Here is a 19596-nt window from a genome sequence, read left to right on the forward strand (position 1 = left end):
GTGAATCATGAATCAAAAATAATCTTTGATAAACCAAAGTCAAAACTTGTAAGGTAAAAACTTGGGATAGGATCATTAAGCATAAAGTAATATGTAATGGTGCCTTGCTCTTGTAGAGCTTTGCACTAGGGCAACTTGCAGAAATATTAGCTTGCCTTGATTGGGGTAGTGATCAAAGTTCTCTTCTTCTTCTTCTTGGTAGAATACCTCCTCCTCTTGATAGTCTCCGGTACTAGCGTCTATAAACGAATACGAGGATACAATCACCAAACCACACTTAAGTAGACTTAAGTAGCCTTAATGGCTCACACAAATGATCTAGCATCATCACTTAACGTTGCTACCCAAAATTATGCTAGGGTTTTCCTACTTAGTGTTAGGAAAATAATTTCCTCTCATTGAACCTTGTTAAGATTTAACTTCCTCAATTCATAAAGGTGAGATCATGTTGACCAAGGTCAATACTTCACATTTATCATTTGAGAAAAATTATTTAAATGAGATTCATCATCTCATGCAATTTAACTAACTATGTGATTCAAGATCCTCAAGCAGGCAAGTATGAGACCTTGTAACTAGGGTCATCACATTACTTCAAACTACTTGGGAAAATGATTTAAATGAGGTGCTACACCTCATAGATTTAAAATCCTAAGTTTGAAAATGATTTAAATGGGCTAGTAATGACTACATAGCCAATATTTTGCTCTAGCCCATGATCATATACAGTACCCCTATCATATTTTGTATAAACAATTAGAGTAATTGAAAAGTGAATTATGAGAGGTGGGATCACCTCAAAATCATTTATGGTTGAATTTATAAATTTATTTGAATTCTGAAAACTCTCTGACTTGTTATTTTTACTATTCAAAATCTACAATAGATTTTGATTTGAATCCAGTGTGGTTCGATAGAGCATTTCATAGGCTTTCCAACAACATAAAATTCACTAAATTTGGCTAAGTGGATTTGAAACTATTTCAATTTGAACAAAGCACCAGTAAGGAATTTTAGGGAAACTATTTAATTCAAAGTTGAATTGGTGGGCTGCACGGGAAAGACTAGACGGGCCAGGGAGGGAGAAAGGAACTGGGCTGGCCCAACTAGCGTGTCTCGCACGCAGTGGGCCGCCTGACAGGTGGGTCCCAGCTGTCAGCGAGGTTTAATATCGAATCGGTATGTTTCTATTTGGATCGTAGGATTAGATCACGATCCCACGGGCGAGAGACGTCGTCTTCTCCGGCGAGAGGGGCTCACTGGCGCGGCGAGGCTAGGGAGTGGGGGAGATCACCGGCGGTCGGCGAGGCTAGGCGGCGACGGTGTTCGGTGTCGTCGACGACGGCGAAGCGAATGGTACGGGTGGCGTCGCTCGGGGTGGCTTCAATCAACGGCGATGACTTGCGGGTACTGGCGGCTGCTCCAGTGAAATTCCGGCGATGGTGGGATCAATCGAGGAGGGGAAGTAGTCGTGGCGAGCTAGGAGAAGGAGGGGAGTAAGTTGGTGTGGAGATTGGAGGCGGGGGTGCACTCCTATTATAGGGGCGCGAGGGTGCTGCGGAGCGGGGCTCGAGTCGATCATGGCGCGGCGTTTCTGGACGGCGAAGGGCCAAGACGAGGTGCGCGTGCGGTGGCCGGCATCATGGCAATGCTCAAGGACTTGCTGGCGCAGCGAAAAGAGGAGGGGACGGCTCGGGTAGCTTCCACGTCTGCGGCAGGTACTGGCGGCGAAAGCTTGAAGAGGACGACGGCGACGGTGCCTCCGCGTGCGTTCGAGCATGTCTATGGTGTAGCTGGTGGGGCGGTGATGGCGCGTCCGAGAGGAGAAAGTGAGGGGAGGACGGAGGTGATGGGTCGAGGCGGCGTTCTGGCGCGTCCAGAGCTGTGCCAGTGCACGCTCTGGCACGACATGGGCATCGTGGGCACGTATGGGCATGTCCAATTCCAAGCGTTGGCGTGCTCATCTCTGGCCAGGGATGGTACAGGCGTGTTAGAGGGAGTGTGGGCGAGATGAGGGACATGATGGAGGGGACCAGAGAGGGAAGAAGAGGAGGGATGGCATGTGATTGGCAAAGGGGCACGACATGGTGATCTTTTCATCATGTCTCCACTTTGCTCAGTGTTGCTGATACGCGTACAACACGCGTCCGTTGGGAACCCCAAGAGGAAGGTGTGATGCATACAGCGGCAAGTTTTCCCTCAGTATGAAACCAAGGTTTATCGAACCAGTAGGATCCAAGAAGCACGTTGAAGGTTGATGGCGGCGAGATGTAGTGCGGCGCAACACCAGGGATTCCGGCGCCAACGTGGAACCTGCACAACACAAACCAAGTACTTTGCCCCAACGAAACAGCGAGGTTGTCAATCTCACCGGCTTGCTGTAACAAAGGATTAGATGTATAGTGTGGATGATGATTGTTTGCAGAAAACAGGAGAACAGTATTGCAGTAGATTGTATTTCAGTAAAGAGAATTGGACCGGGGTCCACAGTTCACTAGAGGTGTCTCTCCCATAAGATAAACAGCATGTTGGGTGAACAAATTATAGTTGGGCAATTGACAAATAAAGAGGGCATGACCATGCACATACATATTATGATGAGTATAGTGAGATTTAATTGGGCATTACGACAAAGTACATAGACCGCTATCCAGCATGCATCTATGCCTAAAAAGTCCACCTTCAGGTTATCATCCGAACCCCTTCCAGTATTAAGTTGCTAACAACAGACAATTGCATTAAGTATTGCGCGTAATGTAATCAGTAACTACATCCTCGAACATAGCACCAATGTTTTATCCCTAGTGGCAACAGCACATCCATAATCTTAGAGATTTCTGTCACTTCCCCAGATTCACGGAGACATGAACCCACTATCGAGCATAAATACTCCCTCTTGGAGTTACAAGCATCTACTTGGCCAGAGCATCTACTAGTAACGGAGAGCATGCAAGATCATAAACAACACATAGATATAACTTTGATAATCAACATAACAAGTATTCTCTATTCATCGGATCCCAACAAACGCAACATATAGAATTACAGATAGATGATCTTGATCATGTTAGGCAGCTCACAAGATCCGACAATGATAGCACAATGGGGAGAAGACAACCATCTAGCTACTGCTATGGACCCATAGTCCAGGGGTAGACTACTCACACATCACACCGGAGGCGACCATGGCGGCGTAGAGTCCTCCGGGAGATGATTCCCCTCTCCGGCAGGGTGCCGGAGGCGATCTCCTGGATCCCCCGAGATGGGATCGGCGGCGGCGGCGTCTCTGGAAGGTTTTCCGTATCGTGGCTCTCGGTACTGGGGGTTTCGCGACGAAGGCTATTTGTAGGCGGAAGGGCAGGTCAAGGGGCGTCACGAGGGGCCCACACCACAGGTCGGCGCGGCCAGGGCTTGGGTCGCGCCGCCCTGTGGTTTGGCCACCTCGTGGCCCCACTTCGTTGACTCTTCGGTCTTCTGGAAGCTTCGTGGCAAAATAGGACCCTGGGCGTTGATTTCGTCCAATTCCGAGAATATTTCCTTACTAGGATTTCTGAAACCAAAAACAGCAGAAAACAGCAACTGGCACTTCGGCATCTTGTTAATAGGTTAGTTCCAGAAAATGCACGAATATGACATAAAGTGTGCATAAAGCATGTAGATATCATCAATAATGTGGCATGGAACATAAGAAATTATCGATACGTCGGAGACGTATCAGCATCCCCAAGCTTAGTTCCTGCTCGTCCCGAGCAGGTAAACGATAAACAAAGGTAATTTCTGGAGTGACATGCCATCATAACCTTGATCATACTATTTGTAAGCATATGTAGTGAACGCAGCGATCAAAACAATGTATATGACATGAGTAAACAAGTGAATCATATAGCAAAGACTTTTCATGAATAGTACTTCAAGACAAGCATCAATAAGTCTTGCATAAGAGTTAACTCATAAAGCAATAATTCAAAGTAAAGGCATTGAAGCAACACAAAGGAAGATTAAGTTTCAGCGGTTGCTTTCAACTTGTAACATGTATATCTCATGGATATTGTCAACATAGAGTAATATAATAAGTGCAATATGCAAGTATGTAGGAATCAATGCACAGTTCACACAAGTGTTTGCTTCTTGAGATGGAGAGAAATAGGTGAACTGACTCAACAATAAAAGTAAAAGAATGGTCCTTCGAAGAGGAAAGCATTGATTGCTATATTTGTGCTAGAGCTTTGATTTTGAAAACAAGAAACAATTTTGTCAACGGTAGTAATAAAGCATATGTGTTATGTAAATTATATCTTACAAGTTGCAAGCCTCATGCATAGTATACTAATAGTGCCCGCACCTTGTCCTAATTAGCTTGGACTACCGGGATTATCGCAATGCACATGTTTTAACCAAGTGTCACAAAGGGGTACCTCTATGTCACTTTGTACAAAGGTCTAAGGAGAAAGCTCGCACTGGATTTCTCGCTATTGATTATTCTCAACTTAGACATTCATACCGGGACAACATAGACAACAGATAATGGACTCCTCTTTTATGCATAAGCATGTAGCAACAATTAATTTTCTCATATGAGATTGAGGATATATGTCCAAAACTGAAACTTCCACCATGGATCATGGCTTTAGTTAGCGGCCCAATGTTCTTCTCTAACAATATGCACGCTCTAACCATAAGGTGGTAGATCTCCCTTACTTCAGACAAGACGAACATGCATAGCAACTCACATGATATTCAACAAAGAGTAGTTGATGGCGTCCCCAGGAACATGGTTATCACACAACGAGCAACTTAATAAGAGATAAAGTGCATAAGTACATATTCAATACCACAATAGTTTTTAAGCTATTTGTCCCATGAGCTATATATTGTAAAGGTGGAGAATGGAAATTTAAAGGTAGCACTCAAGAAATTTACTTTGGAATGGCGGAGAAATACCATGTAGTAGGTAGGTATGGTGGACACAAATGGCATAGTGGTTGGCTCAAGTATTTTGGATGCATGAGAAGTATTCCCTCTCGATACAAGGTTTAGGCTAGCAAGGCTATTTGAAACAAACACAAGGATGAAGCGGTGCAGCAAAACTCACATAAAAGACATATTGAAAACATTATAAGACTCTACACCGTCTTCCTTGTTGTTCAAACTCAATACTAGAAATTATCTAGACCTTAGAGAGACCAAATATGCAAACCAAATTTTAGCATGCTCTATGTATTTCTTCATTAATGGGTGCAAAGTATATGATGCAAGAGCTTAAACATGAGCACAACAATTGCCAAGTATCACATTATCCAAGACATTTTAGCAACTACTATATGTATCATTTTCCAATTCCAACCATATAACAATTTAACGAAGAAGAAACTTCGCCATGAATATTATGAGTAAAGCCTAAGGACATACTTGTACATATGCTACAGCGGAGCGTGTCTCTCTCCCACAAAAAGAATGCTAGGATCCATTTTATTCAAACAAAACAAAAACAAAAACAAACCGACGCTCCAAGAAAAGCACATAAGATGTGATGGAATAAAAATATAGTTTCAGGGGAGGAACCTGATAATGTTGTCGATGAAGAAGGGGATGCCTTGGGCATCCCCAAGCTTAGACGCTTAAGTCTTCTTGATATATGCAGGGGTGAACCACCGGGGCATCCCCAAGCTTAGAGCTTTCACTCTCCTTGATCATGTTGTATCATCTCCCTCTCTTGATCCTTGAAAACTTCCTCCACACCAAACTTAGAACAACTCATTAGAGGGTTAGTGCACAATCAAAATATACATGTTCAGAGGTGACATAATCATTCTTAACATTTCTGGACATTGCACAAAGCTACTGAAAGTCAATGGAATCGAAATATCCATCGAACATAACAAAACAAGCAATGCGAAATAAAAGGCAGAATCTGTCAAAACAGAACAGTTCGTATTGACGAATTTTATTGAGGCACCAGACTTGCTCAAATGAAAATGCTCAAATTTAATGAAAGTTGCGTACATATCTGAGGATCACTCACGTAAATTGGCATAATTTTCTGAGTTACCTACAGAGAATTTTGCCCAGATTCGTGACAGCAAAGAAATCTGTTTCTGTGCAGTAATCCAAATCTAGTATGAACTTTACTATCAACGACTTTACTTGGCACAATAAAACACTAAACTAAGATAAGGAGAGGTTGCTACAGTAGTAAACAACTTCCAAGACACAAAATAAAAACAAAGTACTGTAGTAAAAACATGGGTTGTCTCCCATAAGCGCTTTTCTTTAACGCCTTTCAGCTAGGCGCAGAAAGTGTGTATCAAGTATTGTCAAGAGACGAAGTGTCAACATCATAATTTGTTATAATAATAGAATCAAAAGGTAACTTCATTCTCTTTCTAGGGAAGTGTTCCATACCTTTCTTTAGAGGAAATTGATATTTTATATTACCTTCCTTCATATCAATGATAGCACCAACAGTTCGAAGAAAAGGTCTTCCCAATATAATGGGACAAGATGCATTGCATTCAATATCCAAGACAACAAAATCAATGGGGACAAGGTTATTGTTAACGGTAATGTGAACATTATCAACTTTCCCCAAAGGTTTCTTTGTAGAATGATCAGCAAGATTAACATCCAAATAACAATTTTTCAGCGGTGGCAAGTCAAGCATATTATAAATTTTCTTAGGCATAACAGAAATACTTGCACCAAGATCACATAAAGCATTACAATCAAAATCTTTGACCTTCATCTTAATGATGGGCTCCCAACCATCCTCTAGCTTTCTAGGAATAGAAGCTTCGCGTTCTAGTTTCTCTTCTCTAGCTTTTATGAGAGCATTTGTAATATGTTGCGTGAAAGCCAAATTTATAGCACTAGCATTAGGACTTTTAGCAAGTTTTTGTAAGAACTTTATAACTTCAGAGATGTGGCAATCATAAAAATTTAAACCATTATAATCTAAAGCAATGGGATCATCATCCCCAATGTTGGAAAAAATTTCAGCAGTTTTATCACAGGCAATTTCAGCAGTTTTAGCAGTTTCAGGCAGTTTCTCGCGCTTTGCATTAGAAGTGGAAACATTGCTAACACCAATTCTTTTATTATTATTAGTAGGAGGTTCAGCAACTTGTGTAGTATTAGCATTACTAGTGGTGGTAATAGTCCAAACTTTAGCTATATTATCTTCTTTTTCATTTTCTTCTCTTTCCCACCTAGCACGCAATTCGGCCATCAATCTTATATTCTCATTAATTCTAACTTGGATGGCATTTGCTGTAGTAACAATTTTATTATGATGATTTTCATTAGGCATAACTTTCGATTTCAAAAGATCAACATCAGCAGCAAGACTATCAACTTTAGAAGCAAGTATGTCAATTTTCCCAAGCTTTTCTTCAACAGATTTGTTAAAAGCAGTTTGTGTACTAATAAATTCTTTAAGCATGGCTTCAAGTCCAGGGGGTGTGTTCCTATTATTATTGTAAGAATTCCCATAAGAATTACCATAGCCGTTGCCATTATTATAAGGATATGGCCTATAGTTGTTACTAGAATTGTTCCGGTAAGCATTGTTGTTGAAATTATTATTTTTAATGAAGTTGACATCAACATGTTCTTCTTGTGCAACCAATGAAGCTAACGGAACATTAATAGGATCAACATTAGTCCTATCATTCACAAGCGTAGACATAATAGCATCAATCTTATCACTCAAGGAAGAGGTTTCTTCGACAGAATTTACCTTCTTACCTTGTGGAGCTCTTTCCGTGTGCCATTCAGAGTAATTGATCATCATATTATCAAGAAGCTTTGTTGCTTCACCAAAAGTGATGGACATAAAGGTACCTCTAGCAGCTGAATCCAATAGGTTCCGCGAAGAAAAATTTAGTCCTGCATAAAAGGTTTGGATGATCATCCAAGTAGTCAGTCCATGGGTTGGGCAATTTTTAACCAAAGATTTCATTCTTTCCCATGCTTGCGCAACATGCTCAGTATCCAATTGTTTAAAATTCATTATGCTACTCCTCAAAGATATAATTTTAGCAGGGGGATAATATCTATCAATAAAAGCATCCTTGCATTTAGTCCATGAATCAATACTATTCTTAGGCAGAGATAGCAACCAATCTTTAGCTCTTCCTCTTAATGAGAAAGGGAACAATTTTAATTTTATAATGTCACCATCTACATCTTTATACTTTTGCATTTCACATAATTCAACAAAATTATTGAGATGGGCAGCAGCATCATCAGAACTAACACCAGAAAATTGCTCTCGCATAACAAGGTTCAGTAAAGCAGGTTTAATTTCAAAGAATTCTGCTGTAGTAGCAGGTGGAGCAATAGGTGTGCATAAGAAATCATTATTATTTGTGGTTGTGAAGTCACACAACTTAGTATTTTCAGGAGTACCCATTTTAGCAATAGTAAATAAAGCAAACTAGATAAAGTAAATGCAAGTAACTAATTTTTTTGTGTTTTTGATATAGCAAACAAGATAGCAAATAAAGTAAAACTAGCAACTAATTTTTTTGTATTTTGATTTAGTGCAGCAAACAAAGTAGTAAATAAAACTAAGCAAGACAAAAACAAAGTAAAGATTGGGATGTGGAGACTCCCCTTGCAGCGTGTCTTGATCTCCCCGGCAACGGCGCCAGAAAAAGAGCTTGATACGCGTACAGCACGCGTCCGTTGGGAACCCCAAGAGGAAGGTGTGATGCGTACAGCGGCAAGTTTTCCCTCAGTATGAAACCAAGGTTTATCGAACCAGAAGGAGCCAAGAAGCACGTTGAAGGTTGATGGCGGCGAGATGTAGTGCGGCGCAACACCAGGGATTCCGGCGCCAACGTGGAACCTGCACAACACACACCAAGTACTTTGCCCCCCCGACCCAGCGAGGTTGTCAATCTCACCGGCTTGCTGTAACAAAGGATTAGATGTATAGTGTGGATGATGATTGTTTGCAGAAAACAGTAGAACAGTATTGCAGTAGATTGTATTTCAGTAAAGAGGATTGGACCGGGGTCCATAGTTCACTAGAGGTGTCTCTCCCATAAGATAAACAGCATGTTGGGTGAACAAATTACAGTTGGGCAATTGACAAATAAAGAGGGCATGACCATGCACATACATATTATGATGAGTATAGTGAGATTTAATTGGGCATTACGACAAAGTACATAGACCGCTATCCAGCATGCATCTATGCCTAAAAAGTCCACCTTCAGGTTATCATCCGAACCCCTTCCAGTATTAAGTTGCTAACAACAGATAATTTCATTAAGTATTGCGCGTAATGTAATCAGTAACTACATCCTCGAACATAGCACCATTGTTTTATCCCTAGTGGCAACAGCACATCCATAATCTTAGAGATTTCTGTCACTTCCCCAGATTCACGGAGACATGAACCCACTATCGAGCATAAATACTCCCTCTTGGAGTTACAAGCATCTACTTAGCCAGAGCATCTACTAGTAACGGAGAGCATGCAAGATCATAAACAACACATAGATATAACTTTGATAATCAACATAACAAGTATTCTCTATTCATCGGATCCCAACAAACACAACATATAGAATTACAGATAGATGATCTTGATCATGTTCGGCAGCTCACAAGACCCGACAATTAAGCACAATGGGGAGAAGACAACCATCTAGCTACTGCTATGGACCCATAGTCCAGGGGTAGACTACTCACACATCACTCCGGAGGCGACCATGGCGTCGTAGAGTCCTCCGGGAGATGAATCCCCTCTCCGGCAGGGTGCCGGAGGCGATCTCCTGAATCCCCCGAGATGGGATTGGCGGCGGCGGCGTCTCTGGAAGGTTTTCCGTATCGTGGCTCTCGGTACTGGGGGTTTCGCGACGAAGGCTATTTGTAGGCGGAAGGGCAGGTCAAGGGGCGTCACGAGGGGCCCACACCACAGGTCGGCGCGGCGAGGGCTTGGGCCGCGCCGCCCTGTGGTTTGGCCACCTCGTGGCCCCACTTCGTTGACTATTCGGTCTTCTGGAAGCTTCGTGGCAAAATAGGACCCTGGGCGTTGATTTCGTCCAATTCCGAGAATATTTCCTTACTAGGATTTCTGAAACCAAAAACAGCAGAAAACAAAGAATCGGCACTTCGGCATCTTGTTAATAGGTTAGTTCCAGAAAATGCACGAATATGACATAAAGTGTGCATAAAACATGTAGATATCATCAATAATGTGGCATGGAACATAAGAAATTATCGATACGTCGGAGACGTATCAGTTGCAGTGCAGGGTTTGATGCAGAGGGGTACCAGGAGACAAGGAAGTACCAAGATCATCACAAAGCAACTTGGTTTAGTCAAAAATCTGGTGGGTAAAAGGATGTATTCACTTTACTGATTTTTGCACACAAGGTGCTCGACCAAATGGCCGCATGAAGAATTATTTTGAAATTTGCAAACCTTTTTGGTGGAGTTGATTTGAATATTGTTTGGGGTAGAATGGTGGTGGTGGTGTGCAAAATGGTGTAGTTTTGTGAAATCACAAAATGGGTATGATCTTCTCTCTATTTCAAAGTTGCCACTTGTCAACCTTATTCTAAGCAATGAAGGCAGAGTCAACCATGGTGGTCAACACCAAACTTGTTCACCTTGATGAGGTCTTGGATGAGGTGCAAAGGTTTGAGCAAGTTTAGTTTGGAAAACTTTTAATACAAGGGCTCAAAGTGGGTAAGATGTTAAAAGTGTCACATGACCATTATCATATGTGACTTGGTTTTTGATTTTCTCTTTATTTGATTTGGTTTTTCTTGAGTCAAAAGTGATTCTTATTAGTTTAGAAACATTTCCAAACATTTGAAACAATTCCAAAAGGCCTAGTTCAAAGATTTGCAAAAATGGCCATAAACACATAAGAGGTGATATTCCAATTTTCCTTATTCTTCTATTTTGTTCCTCTTGCTTTACTTGGGCATGGTCTAGGGTCCATTTAAGGTTATGTAGAGACCTCACCTTTCAAGGTGCCGATCACTGTGCGTATCTGTGCTAGGTCCTCGATCAATCACTAGCACACACAGTACAAGATGTAATACCAATAAACAAGAGTCTTTATTACATCGTATGATCCAGAATTTACATAAAGGATTACAAATTGCATAGCACAAGGCTAGCATATCATCAGAGTTTTACAACGAACAAACATAGACAGCATGGAGTCCTTCGTCTTCATGTGCCACAAGCGAGCATGTCGAGGATAGACTCGTAACCCCTAACGTTTCCTTACACATAGTCTGGAAAACCTGCAACATGATACGTTGCAGCCACGAATGGTCAATACATTTGAATTGTATTGGGAAGGGGACACTAAAGCTAATAAATTCCCAGTGAGTCAAGTGACAACTAAAGTGGTAACACTGCTCCTACAACAATGAACCAAGGATCATGTAAACTCGTAATACAACCATGGGTCGTTAAAAGTGGTAACACCGCTCCATCAACGGTGAACCATGAGTCAATCAAACAGGTAACACTGCTCCATCAACAGTGAACCATGGGTCATTTAAAGTGGTAACACCGCTCCATCAATGGTGAACCATGAGTCATTCAATTAGGTAACACTGCTCCATCAACAGTGAACCATGGGTCATTAAAAGTGGTAACACCGCTCCATCAACGGTGAACCATGAGTCACTTAAAGTGGTAACACCGCTCCATCAACGGTGAACCATGAGTCATTCAAATAGGTAACACTGCTCCATCAACAGTGAACCATGGGTCATTAAAAGTGGTAACACCGCTCCATCAACGGTGAACTATGAGTCATTTAAAGTTGTAACACCGCTCCATCAACGGTGAACCATGAGACATTCAAATAGGTAACACTGCTCCATCAACAGTGAACCATGGGTCATTCAAATAGGTAACACTGCTCCATCAATAGTGAACCATGGGTCTTTAAAAGTGGTAACACCGCTCCATCAACGGTGAACCATAGACCAAACAAAGTGGTAACACCGCTCCATCAACGGTGAACCAAGAGTCATTAAAAATATAATGTTGGTCCATTCCCTTCAAAGTCTACACTTCGAGGACCAAAACCAACTGTGATATATCCAAGACCGTTCACATTTCTTGTACTAATTTACTAACTAAAACCCATTCCTCATCATCGTCATCAAATATCTTAGCATCATACCAATTTCCCGTCTACAAGCATATCCAAGCAAACAACTCATTTGTTGGTGTCAGTCAAGATAACATGTGGCTATCCTAACTGGGTTTGCATAACATAATTTTCTCTATACAATAATAAAACTCTAGGAATTTTAGGATCAAAGTGTCACTTGCCTTGGTGACAGGAGGAGTTGGTACACGCTTCACAAAAATACTCGTTGTAATTAGCACAACCACAATCTACAAACAGAATTTCACTCCATAAACACATAGCAACATATAGACAACCGCAAATAAAATATGGATGCAATATGTGGATTAAACATGAACAACACACTTATCGTGTTCTCTGGTTTTCAACTATATGCATGATGCCATGGCAAAATTTTAGTGTTGAATTATTAATTAAAAACATTTTCTATCATTAGAAAATATCTACAACACTAAACAAATACTACAAGGAAAATGTATAGGTCACATTTTTCTTTTCTAATGGTACTGTACAGAGGGTTCAATTATCTGTTAATTAAAAAAGTAATTACTCAAAAATAATTTGTAGACCTATTTATAAAGCCAAAATACTCTATTTAAGTTTCTGCAAAAACTGTGTATAAATATGATGCAAAAGTGCAATATTACGTGTCTACTGTATTCTACATATTTTTGTGAATTCATGGATATAAAGTTTGCTAAATTTGGATAAACGAAACTAAATATATTATTTTCCGAAGTTTTACCCAAAATAGAAGGAAATAAACGAAAATTGCTAATAAGTAGACACATGAGGTGCTTGTACTGGCTGGTACTAGTTACTCACGGGAGACTGTTTCCATGGCTGAAAAAGGTGCGGCTACAGCGTCGGCATGGATGTTCTAGCTGTATAGAAATGTGTTTTGGATGTGTGGCTCATACCGGATGATTTGTGTCGTCAAGAAGAGTCGAATGGCGAAGTTCTGGTCGCTGAGGTGCCCTGGCTCGCCGGAAGAATATTGCGGACACCCTCACAGATGAAAATGAAGATATTGCTCTGGTGCACCAAAAATTATGAAACAAGGTTTGAGAGATGCGCAAGGAAGAAATAAGAAGTTTGGAAGAAACTAGAGATCAAAAGATGGACCATGCTCACTGCAATTGATGATTTACCGCGACGGTACCGTGGAATTGCGAGGCCAAATTCGAGCAGCCTGGAGGCGCTCGGTCTGTGCGGTTTGAGGGCAAAAGAAGATGAGAGGCTGGGGTTTAAATAGGAACAAACGGCTCGTTAAATGGTGGCTTAAATCGCTGGGAATCAATTGGGGATGAAGTGCAAGAAGCTGAAAACGTACGCAGTCATGCGACTCGTCCGTTCGTGTCAGCCTTGAAGAAGATGATGACATGGCAGTGGGCTCCACGTTAGAGAAAAAAAAAAGGACGCGTGCGTTCGATGCTGCGTTGCTGCTGCTTACGCGGGCATGCACACATGTGCGCTCTGGCTGGGTTTGGCTGGTGCCCCGCTCTATCTCTCTTGTTTCTTTTTATTCTTTACTTCTTTTCTTTTCTTTTCTACCACAGTATAGTATTTGAAATTGATTTGAAAATCGAATTTGATCAAAAGTTACTCAAACTAACTCAGAAAAATACAAATAAAATATCAGCGGATTCCTTATTTAATGAAGATTATTTTGGAACCACTTTTAAAATATTTTGAAAAATTTGAATTTGGCACATAGACCTATATGGCTTTATATGCATTACTTCGGGTTTTAGGTTTCTTTAACAAAATTTAAAATTTCATTCAAGTTTTTCCTAGGGAATGCAAAGATGACATGATGCTTACGAATGCAATGCATGTTTTTGAAAACTCCATTTTTACGAAATAGTTTTAAGTAACACCAAAAAAATTATTTCATTGTAAATTTTAAATCAAGACAACCAACCAAGCTTAAATTTTATTTTTATTTCACATTCCAAAATTTGGAAAATTTTGGGATGTGACAGACTACCACCCTTAAAAGGAATCTCGTCCTCGAGATTCGAGAAGGCTAGAAAGAAAGTTGGGTATGAGATGTCTCAGTGGGCTACCACCCTTAAAAAAACTTTTGTAGGTAGACTATATCTCAGGTTGATAGTTGGCTCAACTAGGGAGTGACTTGGCATTGGATCATCTCTTGAAATATCTATGGCTTCTGACCTCCAATAGGTGGTTGATTATTCACATATAGTGAACAACATATCTCTTCAAGGTGAATTGAGTAGGCTTCCTCAGGGTTGGGTTTCATATGGGCGGGTGGTTGAACTACTCCTGACAGAAGGGGTCACTCTTTGTGCCAAACAGAAAAACCAATATGAGATTACTTCAAGGCAACCTTCATCTTCTTACTTGAAGGTCTTCCACTATTTTTCATCTAGTGGTTGGGTCTTCAAACTCACCGTAGTCCTACGTTTGGCAACACTTGCCTACTATTCGGGTATAATATTTATCCATCCTAAGTTTCAGGCTTATCAGCGACGTCTCACTTGTAGGTATGTCGCTCTAGATTTACCATTCCTCATAACAAGAGCAAACAATATGAGTAGTCGTCATGGGGGCCAATCCATGTCGCACCCAATCATTTCCTTGTATTCAGTTTGGTATATCCCGTATTCTAGCTCTTGGTCAACCTCACAATTTGATAAATTTCCATGGAGAATTGATTCAATGTTTTAATCCCCATTATTGAACTATTTTGAAAACATTTCTATCATCCTTAACTAGGGTTTTGTGTATCTCACACTCTATCCTTTTTCATCTTGATAGGAAACATCAAGGTTGGTTTCACTACTGTTGTCTTCATGGCGAGTTGCCGAGAAAACATTCACTGGGTTGGGTATAGATGAGAATAGATAGAAAAATTCTAAAGAAGGTTCCTACCCAAACACAACAGATCAAAGCAATTCAGCAAACAACAATCATCTAACATTCATCAAGCATAATGGTTCAACACAATCAAACTTGTATGGTCATACCTCAATTTGGTATGATCAATGCTTTCTTACGATATCGTTGGTTCAATAAAAGGAGAACTAATTATGGTCTAGTCTATTTCTATATTGGATGCATCAAGTTTCTATTCTACTCCTTCGGTGTATCTTCGTGTGTTGTGCAGTCTGCATCGAAGTATTTCTTCAAGTTCTTCATTGGTCTTCCATGAAACACTTCTTGCGGAGTCGAAGAATATCACATGAATCATCACTCTTCATGATTGAGGGACATGGTCATCATCAGTCCTTGTTGATAGTTTTGATAAGGTGGTCATCTAAAGTGAGAGGAAAACAATTTTGAAAATGGAATAGATGAGAATACCAGAAGTTCAAAAATCCAAACATATTTTTAATTGAAATAGGATTAGACAAAAAAAAATTATCCTAGGGTCTTCCTATTTCTAATCCAAACCTAGGGTCACGAACCTATGGTCAACACAATGCTCTGATACCATCTGTAGCGACCTCACCTTTCAAGGTGCCGATCACTATGCGTATCTGTGCTAGTCCCTGGATCAATCGCTAGCACACATAGTACAAGATGTAATACCAAGAAACAAGGGTCTTTATTACATCGTATGACCCAGAATTTACATAAAGGATTACAAATTTCATAGCACAAGGCTAGCATATCTTCAGAGTTTTACAATGAACAAACATAGACAGCATGGAGTCCTTCGTCTTCATGTTCCACAGGCGAGCATGTCGAGGATAGACTCGTAACCCCTAACGTTTCCTTACACATCGTCTAGAAAACCTGCAACATGATACGTTGCAGCCACGAATGGTCAATACATTTGAATTGTATTGGCAAGGGGACACTAAAGCTAATAAATTCCCAGTGAGTCAAGTGACAACTAAAGTGGTAACACTGCTCCTACAACAATGAACCAAGGATCATGTAAACTCGTAATACAACCATGGGTCGTTAAAAGTGGTAACACCGCTCCATCAACGGTGAACCATGAGTCAATCAAACAGGTAACACTGCTCCATCAACAGTGAACCATGGGTCATTTAAAGTGGTAGCACCGCTCCATCAACGGTGAACCATGAGTCATTCAATTAGGTAACACTGCTCCATCAACAGTGAACCATGGGTCATTAAAAGTGGTAACACCGCTCCATCAACGGTGAACCATGAGTCACTTAAAGTGGTAACACCGCTCCATCAACGGTGAACCATGAGTCATTCAAATAGGTAACACTCCTCCATCAACAGTGAACCATGGGTCATTAAAAGTGGTAACACCGCTCCATCAACGGTGAACCATGAGTCATTTAAAGTGGTAACACCGCTCCATCAATGGTGAACCATGAGACATTCAAATAGGCAACACTGCTCCATCAACAGTGAACCATGGGTCATTCAAATAGGTAACACTGCTCCATCAACAGTGAGCCATGGGTCTTTAAAAGTGGTAACACCGCTCCATCAACGGTGAACCATAGACCAAACAAAGTGGTAACACCGCTCCATCAACGGTGAACCAAGAGTCATTAAAAATATAATGTTGGTCCATTCCCTTCAAAGTCTACACTTCGAGGACCAAAACCAACTGTGATATATCCAAGACGGTTCACATTTCTTGTACTAATTTACTAACTAAAACCCATTCCTCATCATCGTCATCAAATATCTTAGCATCATACCAATTTCCCGTCTACAAGCATATCCAAGCAAACAACTCATTTGTTGGTGTGAGTCAAGATAACATGTGGCTATCCTAACTGGGTTTGCATAGCATAATTTTCTCTATACAATAATAAAACTCTAAGAATTTTAGGATCAAAGTGTCACTTGCCTTGGTGACAGGAGGAGTTGGTACACGCTTCGCAAAAATACTCGTTGTAATTAGCACAACCACAATCTACAAACAGAATTTCACTCCATAAACACATAGCAACATATAGACAACCGCAAATAAAATATGGATGCAATATGTGGATTAAACATGAACAACACACTTATCGTGTTCTCTGGTTTTCAACTATATGCATGATGCCATGGCAAAATTTTAGTGTTGAATTATTAATTAAAAACATTTTCTATCATTAGAAAATATCTATAACACTAAACAAATACTACAAGGAAAATGTATAGGTCACATTTTTCTTTTCTAATGGTACTGTACAGAGGGTTCAATTATCTGTTAATTAAAAAAGTAATTACTCAAAAATTATTTGTAGACCTATTTATAAAGCCAAAATACTCTATTTATGTTTCTGCAAAAACTGTGTATAAATATGATGCAAAAGTGCAATATTACGTGTCTACTGTATTCTACATATTTTTGTGAATTCATGGATATAAAGTTTGCTAAATTTGGATAAACGAAACTAAATATATTATTTTCCGAAGTTTTACCCAAAATAGAAGGAAATAAACGAAAATTGCTAATAAGTAGACACATGAGGTGCTTGTACTGGCTGGTACTAGTTACTCACGGGAGACTGTTTCCATGGCTGAAAAAGGTGCGGCTACAGCGTCGGCATGGATGTTCTAGCTGTATAGAAATGTGTTTTGGATGTGTGGCTCATACCGGATGATTTGTGTCGTCAAGAAGAGTCGAATGGCGAAGTTCTGGTCGCTGAGGTGCCCTGGCTCGCCGGAAGAATATTGCGGACACCCTCACAGATGAAAATGAAGATATTGCTCTGGTGCACCAAAAATTATGAAACAAGGTTTGAGAGATGCGCAAGGAAGAAATAAGAAGTTTGGAAGAAACTAGAGATCAAAAGATGGACCATGCTCACTGCAATTGATGATTTACCGCGACGGTACCGTGGAATTGCGAGGCCAAATTCGAGCAGCCTGGAGGCGCTCGGTCTGTGCGGTTTGAGGGCAAAAGAAGATGAGAGGCTGGGGTTTAAATAGGAACAAACGGCTCGTTAAATGGTGGCTTAAATCGCTGGGAATCAATTGGGGATGAAGTGCAAGAAGCTGAAAACGTACGCAGTCATGCGACTCGTCCGTTCGTGTCAGCCTTGAAGAAGATGATGACATGGCAGTGGGCTCCACGTTAGAGAAAAAAAAAAGGACGCGTGCGTTCGATGCTGCGTTGCTGCTGCTTACGCGGGCATGCACACATGTCCGCTCTGGCTGGGTTTGGCTGGTGCCCCGCTCTATCTCTCTTGTTTCTTTTTATTCTTTATTACTTCTTTTCTTTTCTACTACAGTATAGTATTTGAAATTGATTTGAAAATCGAATTTGATCAAAAGTTACTCAAACTAACTCAGAAAAATACAAATAAAATATCAGCGGATTCCTTATTCAATGAAGATTATTTTGGAACCACTTTTAAAACATTTTGAAAAATTTGAATTTGGCACATAGACCTATATGGCTTTATTTGCATTACTTCGGGTTTTAGGTTTCTTTAACAAAATTTAAAATTTCATTCAAGTTTTTCCTAGGGAATGCAAAGATGACATGATGCTTATGAATGCAATGCATGTTTTTGAAAACTCCATTTTTACGAAATAGTTTTAAGTAACACCAAAAAAATTATTTCATTGTAAATTTTAAATCCGGACAACCAACCAAGCTTAAATTTTATTTTTATTTCACATTCCAAAATTTGGAAAATTTTGGGATGTGACAGGTTAGATGGGGTTTTGTGATGGTTTCAAACCATTTGGGTAGAGTATGAAGGCATAGGGCAAGATTTGGTAATATGGCTAAGTGCCATATATGCTTCTATGCATAATTTTATTTCCTTTTTGTTTCTCATTTGATTGAGTTGGTAAGTACTAGGTTAGGTTTGTTTAGGCCTTTCAAATCATCCAACAAGGTAGAGCAAGGCCTAGTTGATTATTTGCAAATATTAGCCATAGGCTTACATAGACCCTTTTCTTTTTAATTTAATTTCTTTTTATTTTGTTTTATCTTGGATGGTGAAAAGAGGGGTGAGGTTTAGGGTTTAGTGGGGTCTAACCATGGTTCACCACCATTTAGAAAAGTAAGAAGGGTATTAGTCAAGATTTGCATACTAGGGCTATATGCCCACATATGTCTTTTTATTTTATTTTAGTTCCTTCCTATTTGATCCTATTTGTTTTGAGAAGGTTAGGGTTTAGGGTTTTGGAAATATGTTCAATGCAATAAACAAACAATCGTGGCAATAACACAAGAATTAGGTATGAGCACTATGTATAGCATCATATGTAATAAAAGTTTTTGTTGGTTCTCATTTTTGGAAAAAAAGAAATTCATTTTCTTCTTGGTTTTAAAATTTGGGATGTTACAGGCTCATCTTGAGTAGAGGAAAAATCTTGAGTTGCACTTGATGGCTCATCTTGAGTTGAGCTAGGCACTACTTGGGTTGAACTTGATACTTCTATTCCATCATCTTGATCATCATTATGAACTTCTATGGGCCGGATGTGTCCAATGCCCATAAGCTTGATGGCATTAGATGGATCATCATCATTACCCGCAACACATGGAA

General features: G+C 40.2%; 2 long non-coding RNA genes across 2 annotated transcripts; both read right to left on the reverse strand.

Annotated features, from left to right (window-relative positions):
* Positions 1 to 12200: 12200 nt before the first annotated feature.
* LOC139830555 (uncharacterized) lies at positions 12201 to 13476 on the reverse strand. Its single transcript, XR_011743035.1, has 3 exons — positions 13262 to 13476; positions 13057 to 13171; positions 12201 to 12384 (listed from the first exon to the last, which is right to left on the reverse strand). It is a non-coding gene; the product is annotated as an uncharacterized lncRNA (long non-coding RNA).
* A 3309-nt stretch (positions 13477 to 16785) lies between these two features.
* On the reverse strand, positions 16786 to 18107 carry LOC127295205 (uncharacterized). The gene is made up of 3 exons (XR_007847625.2): positions 17893 to 18107; positions 17688 to 17802; positions 16786 to 17015 (listed from the first exon to the last, which is right to left on the reverse strand). It is a non-coding gene; the product is annotated as an uncharacterized lncRNA (long non-coding RNA).
* Positions 18108 to 19596: the final 1489 nt, after the last annotated feature.

Source organism: Lolium perenne, chromosome 1 (assembly GCF_019359855.2).
Source record: "Lolium perenne isolate Kyuss_39 chromosome 1, Kyuss_2.0, whole genome shotgun sequence".
Taxonomy (NCBI): domain Eukaryota; kingdom Viridiplantae; phylum Streptophyta; class Magnoliopsida; order Poales; family Poaceae; genus Lolium; species Lolium perenne.